The following is a 16,707-nucleotide window of genomic DNA, read 5'->3' as shown; positions in this document are numbered from 1 at the left end:
TTTCAAAGGAATTCGAAATTTGCCGATAACCGCCTTGGTAAGTTCAACCTATTATAGGTTGGCTTCTATGTTTGCAACCAAAGGTGAAAGATGGAGTGCAGTGTTAATGTCCGGGCAAGTATTCAGTGAGTGTTGCATGAAGGACATGAAAGAGGAGAGCATCAAAGCTAGTACACACGCTGTAACAGTCTTTGACCTTCATAGACAAAATTTCAGCATCCAGGAAACAATGGGCCACAACGAGGGGAGACCAAATTTAGCCTACGCTGTTAAACTAAACAGAAGTTGGTGCGATTGTGGAAAATTCCAGGCCTTCCGCATACCTTGCTCCCATGTCATATCAGCATGCGTTTATACTCGTCAAGACGCTTATAACCATTTATCTGATTTGTACAAGGCCAACACCATCATGAATGTGTATACTTAAAGCTTCTCAATACTACCAATGGAGGATTACTGGCCTCCATATGAAGGTGATATTGTTTGGCACAATGACAAGATGCGTAGAAAGAAGAAAGGAAGGCCAAACAGCACACGTATAAGAACAGAGATGGATTCCACAGATAAAATGATAAGATTATGTAGTATTTGTCGTCAACCAGGACACAACAAGAACAACTATCCCAATCGAGGAGCATCATCTAGGTCTTAAGCTTTTTGTAACATTGTATTTCTGTAACATTCAATCATTATATATCATTAAGTTCTTGTTACAACGAGGTTCACAATAAACATCAGTACAAAACATCTGAAAAAATTAATATTTCTAACTGATTACAACAATCAAATTGATGTCGTCTCGACCGAACACCATTTTCCTATCATCTTTATCAGTCTTCATTCGCACCCAACCAAAGATACTGTCAAGTCTCTCAATACTTCTGATTTTTTCCCCTTCTGGTATTTTCCATCTAACCAACGAACCAACTCCCTCTTCAGTTGATCGAACGTGGTGATGTTCCAAAACAGCATCAGCATTTGAGGTTTGTCTCTCGCATAAATCACCTTTCCCTATCGGCGACGAACACCTAACATGATAGCCAAATGATTATATGAGATGTGGAATAATTAGTCACACAACGCATCTATTTATAAGACAAAAAAATGCATTTTAGGAGGAGTCTCCAATTGAATTGGCGACTCCTCTTAAAACCTACACATGGGCGCCAATTGGATTGAAGATATTAAAAGAATGCATATTGTGGAGAGAGATTAAAATCTAAGAAGTGATAAATAGCATGAATTCACTCTTCACTCTGATAAGGTTTTTGGATTTGTTCTACTAAATGACTGGAGTGGTAATTGTTTAATTCAATATCTATTTTTGATGAATGCCATCTATGTTGATGCTTCACTGAATTGTATTTGGCAGCTTGAGTTATTCAGGCATGGGAATATGTTCCTTTGATATAAATAATTTTATAAATGAGAAAAAAAAATTGTTGATACAAAAAAAATTATAAATGGTAAAAAATGTATTGTTGATACACATATTTTTATAAACGATGTTAAAACAAAAATAATGTTTATATACGAAAAAAGTCAACTATTAATAAAACAATAAGTTCATATATATGTGGAAAAAATGTGTGTACCAAACGAGAACTCATGCGTACGCACGAGTTTTTTTACTAGTTTTTAGTGAAAATCAATGTTTTTGTTTGTAAAAAAAACTATAAAATTATATATATTAATATATGAGTAAACTAAAGTGGTCACATTACCAAACTGCATTCAGGAGTATGAGGTATGTTAAAGCAACCTTGAGGTATGAGATTTTGTTTCCATCTAGAGTATCAAGTGATGTTGAATTGATTTGCTACTCAGACTTTGAATGGTGTGGGGATAGATTGGACATAAGAGTACTACATGATACATATTTATGTATCTGGAGGCTCCTATTTCTTGGTGTTCCAAGAAGCAACTAGTGGTTGCATTGTCAACCTGTGAAGTTGGATATATAGTTGGTGCTTTGTCAGCTTGTCAAGTTGTTTAGTTGATGAATTTGATGCAGGAACTGAAGTTCAAGGTGAGCAAACCAGTCAAGTTGATGATTGATAACAATTCTTCCATAAGTCTTGCAAAGAATCCAGTGATGCATGGAAGATGCAAGCACATTGATACAAAGTACCATTTTCTTCGCAATCAGGTTTAGAATTAAGTAATTGGTGTTGTTGATTTTTAAACTCGAATGTGAATTAAGGGATGATGTTGAGTGTAATTCGACATTCAAGTTAGTTTAGTTTTGAATTTCATTTATATTTAAGTTTACATATGCATTTGAATTTGAGTTGAATTTGGGTGTTTATATAAACCCAAATGTAATTGCATTTGTAACCGAAATCAGCTTTGCAATTTTGAGATCAGAAAGTTAGTTACATAATTCTCTCTTTTTTCTCATTTCTCTGCAACTGTTATTCATCTTCTTGTGTATTTTTAATGGAAGTTCATTGTTGAACTCCAACCATTTCTAATAATATTTTTTAATCATTTGATAATCAACTTTTTATTACAACTTACATATTTTATATACATTATCATTTGAATATTTAATATATAAGTTATAATTTGTTTTGACAGTCCCTCTTAACTTTTTATTTTGACTCGGCCAGTGCCATTCACAACTATGAATTGAAAGCATGAAGGGGTACAATTTCCAATCCAACAACTTCTTCTTAGCTCCTTCCAATTGTTTTAAATCCGTTTTTGAAATCAACAATCTTAAATCACATATGAAATTAATAATGAATATATTATAACCTAAATGCTAAGAAATTGTAAAAAAAATATTTAAAAAAATTACAATTTTCAATTTTATGATTCAAAATTGAATATATATTATAAAAGTGACGAGACTTCAAAGACAAAACATGTTAATCTGATTAATGAAATAATTCAAGGAAATGAGCTAACAAAACAACTTATACACTATTTAGTTTTGGGGTGACAAAAATCGATTTTGAATAAATAAATTTTATAGAACCGATTCTAATTAAAAATATGTGAAATATAAAATGATTTATGTTTAAATACAATTATATAAAAATGAATTTAATAATAAATTTCAACATAAAAATCATTTTTAAATTCAAAAATTACAAATTCTAATTTTATTTAGAATCTATTCTTAAAGCAAAATCAATTATACATTTAAGAAAACAAACATATCAAAAATCCAATTTTATATTTTTAGAATTGCTTTTACCTCTTCCAAAATAAATAAATAAAACAAACATACGTTTAGTAATCAAAGGATTTTATCATCCTACAGAATCAATGAATTCTTGATTGATAAAATAATTTCAACATTAAAGGAATATTTGATAGACCATGAGCTTAAATACAAAACTCTCTTCAATAAAAGGTAATTAATGTCATTATTTATTTTATCAAAAATGAATTAACAATTGGGTCAGATAACGAGTGCCCAAATGACACTCTTTTAAAAAAATTTAAATAAAAAAATCAATTATTTTAATTTCCAAATACATTGAATACACATATTTCCAAAAAACTTACTTTCTTAAACTTTTAAAGAGTGTCTCGGAAATATTTGTTAGCATTTGCCATAACAATTAAATAAATTGATGCTTATAGAAAAAATTAATTTCTGTACTGGTTTTATGAAGTGATATTGGTTTGTTATTGTTTTAACAAAGCGATTAATTATTATGCACTATCAATGTAAAAAGATTTACACTGTCGACTCATCATCATCATCCGTTTGCATAACTTTATAGATTTTTAAAATAAAAGTCAAACTTATTTTAATATCTAACATCTAAGATTAACTGACGGTATAAAAACTTTTTACACTGTCAATGTATTTCAATTAAATCCATTAATAAAATAGAAATGTCACTTTAAAAAATATAACTATTAAGTTACAAACTAGAAACAAATTAGCAAAGTGTAGAGTGATATCGGGACAACATGATCTGGTGTACCCGCTCTGATTGGGGCTTGATGAATTCCATCTTCACCTCTTTCTCCATTGCATAATTTCTGTTTTCACGTGATACTCAATCTTTAAGTAACTTAAGGTTCATTCAAAGACAAGTGAGTAAACCTTGTCTTGTTTTATTATTCGTCATACTAATTTTGGAAGACTGAGTTAAGGTTTTTTCTTTACATACATACTTTTCATATTTCTTTATCTCTATTTTTTTCTCTTGTTCTTCTGCCGTTAAACAACCCTATTCTTCAATATTTTCACACTAGATTTTCATTTTCACTATTTTTTTATTATTAGAGTTTCAACTACTTCATATACGGTTAGTAATTTTAGTTTCTAAATTTTAGTTTCTAAATCAAAATTATAAACAATAAGCTATAATCATGGTTGGTTAGTTACTTTTATGTATCAAAACTCAAAGCAAACAAGGTTAATGTTATGGTAAAAAGTTCTCAATTTGGAATTGTTTTGGTTGTGCCCCAATAGTTTCTTGCAAATAAGTAGCATTGATTATTGTGGTTTTTATATTGCTATGATCATAGAATTTTTTTATTTTTTTATATATAATAGTCATTGGAGAAATATTATTTAATTTTTATTTATTTTGATAAAGAATATATATTTTTTATGATATTAATAATTATATAGAGGTAAATATGTAAAATTAGTAGATATTTTAGACAAATTTAACTTTATGTAAAACAAATTTTCTTAATATTTACAGTTGTTTGTTAGATATTCCTATAATTAGGGTTTGAGGGAGGAAGTATGCAATGTTTTCTGTTAGGTTTTTATACACAACGTCTCTATTATTTTAACGTAAACACTAAACACCGTTTTCTTTGGAAAACATGTTTTTGGGTGTGAATAGATATATCTATTCAACTAATTTTCAGGAGATATTCTTGTAACGGTTTTTATATATAAAGATTATGCGCTTACTTTTTGTTTTCTGTTTATTCTAAATACAAAATACTTTCATTTACACTGAACCCTATTTCTTCAAAGCTCCATTTTTTCAACCGGTTCTTATTTTCAATATTTTTCATCTTTCTTTACAACTTTTACTTGTAAAATTTAATCATGGCTGGTTACTATTTTTGTCTTGTTAAAATTGGGAGCAAAATAAATTTATTAACACTCTTTTTTCATCTTTTTGTGCTGAATTCAATTTTAAAATGGCAAGAACAAATGGTTGCAATCGAACTCGTCCTTCTAATAAAAAGAAGGATAAAAAGTCAAAGAAGAGGTTGATTGATGGGAATAGAGATGTGGATCCTCAACTATGACATGTTGTTGCTGGAGGAATGGTTTGAATTCCAGAAGTTAACTCTAATATCTTCAACTTCCCTCAAGGTCATGCCGATCATGCTTATGAACCTCTCCATTTTCCTGCTAACTTCAATATTCCATCCCAAATTCCATGTAGGGTTCCAGCTATCCATTATATGGCTGATCTTGACACAGATGAATTGTATGCAAAACCCAAACTTGTTTCCATTTTAGGGAAGTTAATTTTGATGATGATGTTGTTCGTGGCATCAATAACATGTCTGAAGCTGAGAATAAATGTCAATCTTATACGAAAACATTGACACAATCTGATGCAAATAATGATGGTGGATTCTCTTGTCCTAAGTATTGCGTCGGAAAGCTTTTTTCCTCCATTAGACTATTTAGATATGCTTCCTTCTAAGGACATTTATCCCACGGATGTGCATGGAGAAACATGGAGATTTAAACGTGCTTATAAGGGGATGCCAAAGCGGCATCTGTTAACAACTAGGTGGAGTGGTTTTGTGACCGATAAACTACTTGTTTCGGGGGATTCACTTGTGTTTGTGAGAGATGAACACAATGATCTTCATGTTGGAATACGAAGGTCTTAAAAACGAAACGACTGTATATTTAACTTTTCATCAAAGAGGAAACTTGGACCATCCTATGGTAGACTTACTTCCTCTTTTGGAGAGTTGAGAATAAGTGATAAGGTGATGGGATTTGGTAAAGTGAGGGATGAAGATGTTATTGAAGCAGTAAAACTTGGTGTCAATATGAAACCGTTTGATGTGGTTTACTATCCTCGGGTTGGTAGTCCTGAGTTTTCTATGAAACCCTCATTAATTAGTACAACACTTCAGATTAGGTGGTGTTGTGGAATGATGTTCAAGATGACCATTGAAACCGAAGACTCGTCAAGGATAAGTTAGTAGTGTTAGCTATTTTGGGCTTTTATAATTTTGAATTTTGACTTGTGGCCCAAGCTAACCTAAATCTATAAATAGAGGGAGTAACCCTTATTCTTGTAATAAAAAGTGAATGTTGTATTCATAACATTGTATTCACAGAATTTTGCAGGTTCAAAGTGAATAAGAAGTTTTTCACAGATTGTGGACAAAGAGAAACTCCGTAGAATATTCTTCTTCTTCTTCATCGTTTTTTACTTTCTTTCTCCTTTGTTCTTCTCTTTTCATTGTTATTTGTGTGTGTGATAACAATCTTGTTCATCAAGATTGATTGAAATTCTCCATAGGTTGTGGTGGATTTCCAACATCTGGTATCAAGAGCTCCAGTTTAAGCGATTCGTGGGAAGAAAATAACGATGGCAATGAGTCATCCAAATGGGCATTTTCCAGCAAATCTTTCGATTCTCAAGAACAATAATTATGAGAATTGGTGCAAGCAGATAAAGATTGTGTTCTGTTATCAAGATCTATGGGATCTTGTGTAGGAAGGAGTAACAACGCTTACAGAAAACGCGACGAATCAAGAAAAAGCCGTACATAAATAATTTTAGAAGAAAGATTATAAAGATTTCTTTATAATCCATCAATTTGTTGATCCAGATACCTTTGAAAATATTAGTGATGTAGAGTCAGCGAAAGAAGCATGAGAAATTCTGGAGAAATCGTTTGGAGGCGCGGAGAAGGTGAAAGAGGTGAGGTTACAAACTCACAAAAGAACATATGAATTACTTCAGATGGAAGACAATGAAAGCATAACTGATTTCTTCACCAAGGTTACGAAACTGGTGAATCAAATCAAGGTATGTGGAGAAGTGTTGACATCAAGATCTGTTATTGGAAAGATCTTGAGGTTGTTGGCTCCAAAGTTCGACTACTTGGTAGTAGCCATAGAAGAGTCGAGGGATTCGTCAAAACTGACAAAGGAAGAGATTAAAGGGAAGCTTGAATCTCATGAACAAAGAGTGAATGAAAGAGCTATAGGAAAGTCGAAGAGTGATATGGATTTACAGGCTCAATCAGCAAAAGAAAGAAAAGGCAAAGGAAGCTGGAATGACAACAAAGACAGATGAGGCTACAACAATTCGACTGGTCGAAATAAATAAGAAGGAAATTGGTTAAACCAGGGAAAAGCCTGGAATCAAGGAAACCAAAGAGGTGGTGGTCAAAAGCCAGACAAGATTCACATTCAGTGTTACAATTGTTAGAAGTATGGTCATTATTCTAGTGATTGTCCAGAAAAGCTGAAGAATCAAGAAACTTATGCAAAGCTGGCGAAACATGAAGAAGAAGGGACGTTACTGATGGTTACAATAAGAGATGAAGAGAGATTCAAGGACTAGTGGTACTTGGACTCAGGATGCTCATCACACATGTCTAGAAGGAAAGATTGGTTTGTCAACATAAAGCCCTCAATGAAGAACATGGTGAAATTTGCAAATGACAACACTCTAGCAGCTAAAGGTGTTGGTGATGTTCTGATTATGAGGAAAGATGGCAAGAGATCAGTAATTTCAAATGTGTTATACATACTAGGCATGAAGATCAATTTGCTCAACATAAGGCCGTTAGTCGAAAAGTACTACAAGGTGTCGATCAAAGACAAGATGATGAGAGTTCCCGACTCAAATGGAAGGTTGGTCTTGAAGGCTCCAATCTATCAAAATAGAACCTTCAAGATTGAACTAAATATGATAAAGCCTAAATGTCTTGCAACAGTAGTCAGCAGAGATGAATGGATATGCCATTATAGATTTGTCCATCTAAATTTCAAAGACATCAGAGATTTGAATGTAAGAAATATGGTTTCAGGATTACCAAAAATCGACATTCCAAACAAAGTGTGTGAAGAATATGTGCAGGCGAAGCAGCATAAGAATAACTTCAATAAGGATGCAGGAAGCAGTTCGAAGGCAATTCTTGAAGTCATATACTCTGATGTATATGGTCCTATCCAGGTGGACTCGTTTGGAGGTACTAAATACTTTGTTACATTCATAGATGATTTCAGTTGAAAACTATGGACTTACCTGATCAAGAAGAAAAGTGAAGTGATCGAGGTATTTGCCAAGTTTAAATCTATGGTCGAAAGATCAATATTCTGAGGACTGATGGTGGTGGAGAATATGTGTCGAAAGACTTCGACACAATATATGTGAAAGAAGGGATTATGCATGAGGTTGTGCCACCCTACACTCCACAACAAAGTGGAGTCGCATAAAGGAAGTATTGAAACATCATGAATATGGTGAAAGGTGTTTTGAAAGGAAATCATCTACCCAAATAATTATGGGGAGTAGATGTGTCGACTGCAACATATATCTTGAACAGATTTCTAACGAAGAAGCTAAAAGGAATCACGCCAGAAGAATGTTGTTAAGTGTCGTATTATGATAATGAACATTTAGACATAGACAATAAGATCTAATATATATATATATATATATATATATATATATATATATATATATATATATATATATATATATATATATATATATATATATATATATATATATATATATATATATATATATATAATACTAAGTGGCATAGTTTTTACATCATTCAAAACATATCTAAGATGATAATGCACTCATAAGGCGGTATCTCACACACCAAACTAAGATCTCAAAACTGTTCAATCATATCCAATTCTCGAACCATCATTACCGACACATGAAAGGACTTTCCACTTAATGCATATGCTACAACATTTTCCTTACCATGATAGTAACTCAAACCAAAATCTTAATCCTTTAGAAATTTATCCTCTGCCTCATATTCAGTTCCTTATGATCGAACAAATACTTCATACTCTTATGATTGTTGAACACTTTAAATCTAGAGTCAAATAGATAATGTCTCTAAACTTTAAGCACAAACACCACAACTACCAACTCTAAATCATGGAAAGGATAATTCCTCTTATGAACCATCAGTTGTCTCATAGCATAAGCCATAACCTGACCATTTTGCATAAGCATGCTACCTAAACCCATCTTTAAAGCATCACAATACACCATAAAAGATTCACTTTGACTCAGAAAAATAAGAACTGGTTCTGACATCAGTTTCCTCTTGAGCTCCTGAAAACTCTTTTCACACTGAACATCTCATACATAAGCTTTACCTTTCTAAGTCAACTGAGTAAAAGGAAAGGATAAATTCAATAAGCCTTCTATAAACATTCTATAGTAACCAACTAAACCCATAAAACTTATGATTTCTAACTAAATTCGACGTCTTCCACTACAACATAATATCAACCTTCAATGATCAACTGATATACCACCACTAGAAATCACATAACCAAGAAAAATCACTTCACGAAACCAGAATTCACACTTGAAGAACTCCGTATATAACTTCTTCTCTTACAAGGTCTGTAGCACAACTCTCTATTGTCCTACATGCTCTTCATCTGTATTAAAATACACCAAAATATCATCGATGAACACAACCATAAAATGATCGAAGTAATTATGGAAAATCTTATTCATAAACTCCATGAATACACATGCCGCATTAGACACACATAACGACATCACTGAATACTCGTAGTGACCATATCAAGTTCTAAATGCAGTCTTCAAAATATTTCTTGGCCTTACTCTAATCTAATGATAACTTGATCTCAATTTGGTCTTACTGAACACACACATAGACTAACTGATCCATAAGATCATCAATTCTCATAAGAGGATACTTGTTCATAATAGTAACCTTATTCAGTTGTCGATAGTCAACATACAACATCATGTTACCATATTTCTTCTTAACCAACAACACTAGTGCTCCCCACAGAAAAACACTAGGTCGAATAAACTTATTTTCAAGCAGATCATCTAGTTGTTTCTTCATATCACTTATCTCTAATGCAGACATTCTATAAGGTGTCATTGACACATGACTAGTACCAGATACTAAGTCAATGACGAACTCAACCTCGCGTTCGTGCAGAAAATCACTAATATCATATGGGAACACCTCTGAAAAATGACACACCACCGATAGATCACCAATCGTAGATTTTCTTTTAGCTTTCAACAAAGCGAACATCATAAACACTCGAGCGTCATTCTTCAAGGACTCGTCCACTTTCTTAGCAGACATAAACATCATATCTTCACCTTCTTCGGAATCTAGAGACATCACAGACTTGTCAAAATAGGTCATATGAACGTGGTTGAACTCTAACCAGTTTATTCCCAAGATAACATCAAGTTGACTCAACGGTAAGCATAAAAGGTCAATACTAAAGTCCTTACCATAAACAGTCAAATGACATTTCAAAAAAACCCACGAAGTACTCATCGGATCATTAGTAGGGGTATCAATGACCATACTCCAAACTGTAGCGGGGTTTTCGTTACCTTTAGGTTTATTGACTAAACCAAAAGTCAACATACAATTTGAGTCGCCACCGCACTTTTATTTGTCCAAAGGAAAGGCTAAAAAGCGAACAAAAGCCAAGATAAGAAGTTTTTCAAATCAAAAACTAATAAAAATGTCAGAGATCTAGGTAAGGGGGTTGGTTATGAAATGGGAAGGTTTTACGCACCCAAAACATCCTTAGTACTCTAAGGGAACCCTTTTTGCAAATATGTGTTGTAGGTTGGTATTTGTGAAAAGATTTGTACAAAAGATTGGAGGGATTAGAAGAGAATAGATTTTTTTAAAAATTTGATGTTTGAATGGATGAACTCATTGCCTACGTACCATCACAAAGGAGGATCAAAACCTCGTAGTTCGGGGTAAAAAAAATCTCAAAGATTGGTGAATTGATTTTAATCAAAAGCTTTAAGGTCTTTTGTTATCAAAGGGGGAAAAATCAACCTAAACCAACAATCCACCATGTGAGGAAGACTTCAATAAGCTAGTGAGGGGTTAACCCTATAATAAGCATGGAAGGCTTATAATCCAACACTAAGGATGAGGTGAGATTTACATCAACCACTATGATAACTCAAACCTATGACTAATGTTTTTGAAAAGATTTTAACAAAGTGTCCATTGGAACCACAAAACAACTTGAAATGGGTTATATTTACAAGTTAAATTTATTTACAAAATGAGGTCAAAGTTGGATTAAAGTTTATTTACAATGAGTATTTATGAAAATGGGTTTGAAAAGTCAAAGGCTTAAGGCCTAGGTTTCTAATTTTGAAATAAAGTCAAAGTTTTGAAAATGATTTTTGGCTTGGTTATAGTGGGGAGAAGAAGAGAAAGACTAGTCCTAAAGCAAGCAAAGATAAGAGGGGAAAGATAAAACCCTTGGAGTTCCTTTTCTTGGAGTCATAGAGATAACTCAAGATGCTCTTTTCCTTTGGATTTAGCATAGAAAACAAGAAATCAATAAGTGAAATTAAGCTCCTAGGATCTCCACTTGACTTGGCTCTTAACTTGGCTACTCATGACAATGGTCCTCTTTTCACAATCTTAAGATGGGATCACTATCACATAAAAGCAAACATCAAAAAGTTCACAACATAATAAAGGGAATGGACAAAGAATAAGTTTAAGGAGAAGTCCTTTGAGATCAACTTTGAGTTTTAGCATTCTAAAGGCGTGAGGTCTAGTTGCTCTTCAACAAATTTTGCATTCTAAAGGCATGAGGCCTAGTTGCTCTTGAACTCCTTTAAGCATGGATAAGTCATAATTCTAAGTCCTTTCTCCTTTTGCATTTTGGTTCACATCAAAAGAAACACAAACAACACAAAATAGCAATATATTTACACAATAATGGGCTCAAATGAGCAAAAGAAAAATGACATAAACATAAAATATGTGCTCAAGTGAGCAAAGATGAAAATCAATATGAATAATGAGCAAGAAATAAATGACATTAAAAGTAAATGGCAAGAAACTAAAAGCTCAAATTAAAGTTAGTAATTAGTAAGGTTATGTTAGCTTGTCATAAGACAATGTAACGCTATGTTAAACAATTGTAAGTGGACTAATGTAGTAGTCACACCTATCTGAGGCCGGTCAATAAGAATATAGACAAAGAACACAAGTTAGAGATCATGACTAGTAAGCTAAGCTCCATAAACTTGCCATGCCAAACAAAGGGGGAAGGGCCTTGTATTGACTTTTGGTTATTTGCTTGACCAAGAAGCAACCTATCTTGGACACAAAACAACTCACTTGATCATGGATCAAGTTGAGTTTGGTTTGGATCTAAGAAGGTTACGATTCTCATTTGTCAAGACCAACCTCACGACTTTAACTCATTGGCCATTGATGGAAAGAAAGGGATGAAGATGAAAGGGAGGGGGTAAGAAGTCAACAAACAATCCCAATTGATCAAGGGATAACCCATCCTTGATCAAATTCATTCATCTTTCTAAGTGATAATCCATAAGGACTTTCAAACCACAAGATCCAATGAATTTGATCAAAATTGAATCAATTCAACCTCAATCAACACCAAACAGAAAAGAAATGAAGATAACAAGTTAAGAAGTCCACAATATTTTTTTTGATATTTTTTTGAATTAAAATAAAATGCAAATAAAAATAAACAAATAAGGTTGAACCTTAAATTCAATTCAAAGCAACTTCAAAAAGTATAATTAAATTCTCGTAGGTTCAACATAGTCAAACAAGTTTTGACTAATTTTCTCACAAATTTTTGAAATCAGAAAGTAATTAAAACCAATTAAAAACAATTAAAAATAGCATAATATGAATTAAAATCTCAAATAATCCCAACACAATCAAGAAATTGTTGAGACCATTTTTCCTTGACTTATCATGACCCATAGATGCTATGAAAATATTTTTGGATTTTTTAAAAGTCAAAAAGTATTTTAAAATGAATTAAAAGCACTAAAAACCAAGTAATTCATAAAAAATATCAAATGAAGTCACAAAAATAATTAAAAATCATAATATGAAACTAGGTTTTTCAAGAAAAAATTTGGCATTGGTCTCATATATTTCTGACTTCAAATGAATTTTTAAGGAATTAATGAAAATGAAATGAATTAAAAGAAAATAAATGGAAAATGAAAATAAGCGAAAAAGCCAGAGACATCAGATGCATTTCATTAATTGATGTGACACTTGGCAATGGTCCAAATCTGAGGGAACACGCTACTCTTGAGTCAAACGCGCCACATCATGCATTAAATGAAGCAATTGAAATGAATGAACAAGATTAGATCGTGGCAACAAGATCCAATGGCCAGGGAGTGACACACGTGGTGGTGGTGGTGGAAACCACCATCTTCTCCGGCGAAGCAACAAATTCCGGCCACCAGTTGCAGAAATATAAATCTTAATGAAAATTAAAAACAAGGTCATGGAAATGAAGCTCGTGTGATGGAGATAATCACTGTACCAATGGATTTCTCTCACTCTTCCTATATTGAGAGAAATGTGAAAGAGAAAATCATGGTGTTCATACTGATTGTTCAAGAAATGAAGAATTGAAAGCACCAAAGGCTTGCCTCAAGTATGAGGACTTCAGAAAACCACAGAAACACAACCAAGCTACATTGAATTAAGAGTTTCAGATCCTAAAAGTTGGAATGGATACCTTCAAATTAATGAACTTCTGGCCACGAATTCTCCAAGATCTTTGCTCCTTCTTGATCTATGAATGTAATTGAAGTGATTGGCTAAGGAATCTGGCTTTAAAACTCAGCTAATGATGCTGAATTTCAAGCTCGAAAATCAGAGAAAAAATGGAATGATTCCTTTGGTGAGGGTGTGGTTTCACTTCTGCAACACTTGGGATCTCCAAAAGGTTATTGAATGAAGCTCATGGCGCCTTTATTTATAGGTAAATGCATCAGCTGATCACACTTCTCTCATGTGCATGGCAAATGGAATTTGAATTGCATGGGCCTGTGTAGGCGTGTGGAAGGCCCAATGATGGCTGAAGCAACTTGCTGAGTTCACATGAAATGCATTTGGACATGCACTTTGGAGGGAAACAGCTTGCATACCAAGTTATAACATAAAAATACCAAAATGCACATAAATGAAAAGAATTTTGAAATTCACAAATGTTAGATCCAAAATAGTATTGTGAGTAATGGTTGGAAAGCTCTTAAGATAAGGAACAAAAGTCATGTTGGGCAAAAAATCATTTGGGATGTGAAAATTGATGAAAAATGGCTGGGAAAATTCAAGTACAAAACATGTCCAAATCATTTTGAAAAAGTTCACCAAAAACAAGCTTATTCAAACCCCTCTGTTTTCATGATGCAAGCTTCAAATGAAAACCTCTTCAACATAAAAATTGTATATATTTTCGAGATAGTAAATCTAGACTCAAATTTTGCATCATTTGGATTTTCTATGACAATGTTATGTGCATTTGAAGTTGGGTACTTTTTCAAATTCAATGAATTAGGTCCAAGATGACCTATAATGTTTTGCATTATCACATGTATTTCTTTTAGGTTTATGAAATTTTGTCCAACATAACATTTGAATTATACATCTTAAAATTTCCAAATCATTTTGTCTCACCTTAAAATCACAAAAATTAAGGATGTTATGCTCTTGGTAAGTTGACCCAAAATTAGGGTTTAATCAAAATGACCTATAATGTTTTGAAATGAATGACAACTTTCCAAGATTCAAATGGATTTTTGATGAACATGAAAGTTGTTCATATGGTTCTTAGGAACATTTTTGCGTTTGGGGTCATCTTTATTTGACAAACAGATCAAAAGGTATATCTCATTGATCCCCAGTTTAGTCAAATGACTTGTCTGGTCAACTTTTCAAGGCCAAACTTCCAATATTGATGAATAAATGATTGAGGGGCCTCAAATAGGCTCATATATGCATAAAATGATAAATGGAATAACTTCCCTTGATTAAATTTGATCATAGGTTGAGATTGCTTCATAGGCAAGGCACAATCAAAGCACAGTGAAATTAAAGTTTCCTTGGGAAACAATCTTCAAGCCCTTTGGGTTATCTTGATAAAATTGGAAAATTGAGATACTTGGGAGACATATATGGTGGTTAGTAACTTTGTGGACCATTTTCATGCTTCTTCTCATCTTCATCTAGCCATTTTATTGGGCTCATGAGCCTCCTAGGAGCATTGTGGAGCACATGATCACTTGAGCTTTAAAACAAAAAGAGTTAGTGACATATTTTTGTGCTTTTGGTTAGTAATAAAATAAGAAAAGTAATAATATACAATACAAGCATGCTTGGTGGTCTCAAAACACTCAAACAAGTCCCAACCCTAGGGTTAAGGAGCCAAACATGCTATGATCCTTGAGGCAATGCACTTGTGCAATAACATGATGCCATGAGGGATCTTAGGGTTAAAATTAGGGTCTTACAGATGCCCCTATTTAAGGTCGTTCTAGCCGGAGATATGAAGGTTAAAATTTTCGTCTCGACGAGATAGAATGAGCTTAAATAAAAACAAAGAGACGAATTTTGGTCCATAAGAGACCTCATGATGCAAATGTATGCATGCAAAATAAAATATTCATGGTGAATAATTGCCACAAAGGAAAAGAAATCGGGGGAAACTAAAAATCCATAGGAGTAACACACTCACTAGGGAGACAGAGACTCTGGGGGAAACAAGGTAAAAATGCGTGAGCAGGTCATGACTTGAAAACTTGCTGGGAGACACGAAGGGATTCCACAAAAATAAATCGATGGAAAGACTCGAGCTGACGCAAAGATGCATGTATTGGGGAATATGCCAATACAACAAAACTATCCACAAAGGATACATCAGATAAAAAAATCCAGACTCGGACGGGGATGTCCATAAAGGACTCAGCTGAGGAAGAAACAACGAGATATTACCGGTTACTGGGTAATAAACTCAAAGAGAGACATGTTATCAAAACACCAGTTACTGGGTGAGAGAACAACACACTCAGGGTGAAAGAATATCTAAGACCGGTATAAGGCTAAAAGATATCAATCATCCGAAACATATGAGGAGGACCCAAAAGGCACGTCTCAACTCAGGAAAATCTGACTCCACAGGGGACAAAAAGTCATAATAGGGAGCAGAAGGAAGGAACACCAGGGATACCGGTTACTGGGTATATAATAGGTGACCAACCAGGCGTGAATTGGGAACATATCCAAGACACTCATCATCCGAAAGGAGGGCTGAAAAAGCAAACTCGACTTACAGGATGGACATTCGATTTCACAAGGAAATACGAATCTTACTCGCCTGAGGAAGAAAAAGACTTCAACTGAAGAGCGCATGAGATATATTATCTACTACCATTATATGGGTAAAAACGCAGATAACATACTCGCATGGAAGATTATCCACAACCGGTTATTGGGTTAATAAAGGATAAATCGACCGAAAAGAAAGGACATCGGGATACCGGTTACTGGGTATAAAATGATGACCAATCAGAAGGAGAAGTAATCATTACCAAACAAGGGTAAATGAAAGATGACTCGCTAGGGATAAATTTCCTGACAAAAGCAATCATCCAAGAAATATATCACCGGTTACTGGGTGGTATACTCAAAAATGAAGGAATA

General features: G+C 33.5%; 1 pseudogene; it reads left to right on the top strand.

Moving 5' to 3' along the window:
- The first annotated feature begins 5,262 nt into the window (after positions 1-5,262).
- LOC127104484 (auxin response factor 8-like) lies at positions 5,263-6,165 on the top strand (annotated as a pseudogene).
- Positions 6,166-16,707: the final 10,542 nt, after the last annotated feature.

This window comes from Lathyrus oleraceus, chromosome 7, assembly GCF_024323335.1.
Source record: "Lathyrus oleraceus cultivar Zhongwan6 chromosome 7, CAAS_Psat_ZW6_1.0, whole genome shotgun sequence".
Classification (NCBI taxonomy): Eukaryota; Viridiplantae; Streptophyta; class Magnoliopsida; order Fabales; family Fabaceae; genus Lathyrus; species Lathyrus oleraceus.
This window is presented reverse-complemented; position numbering and strand designations above follow the sequence as displayed.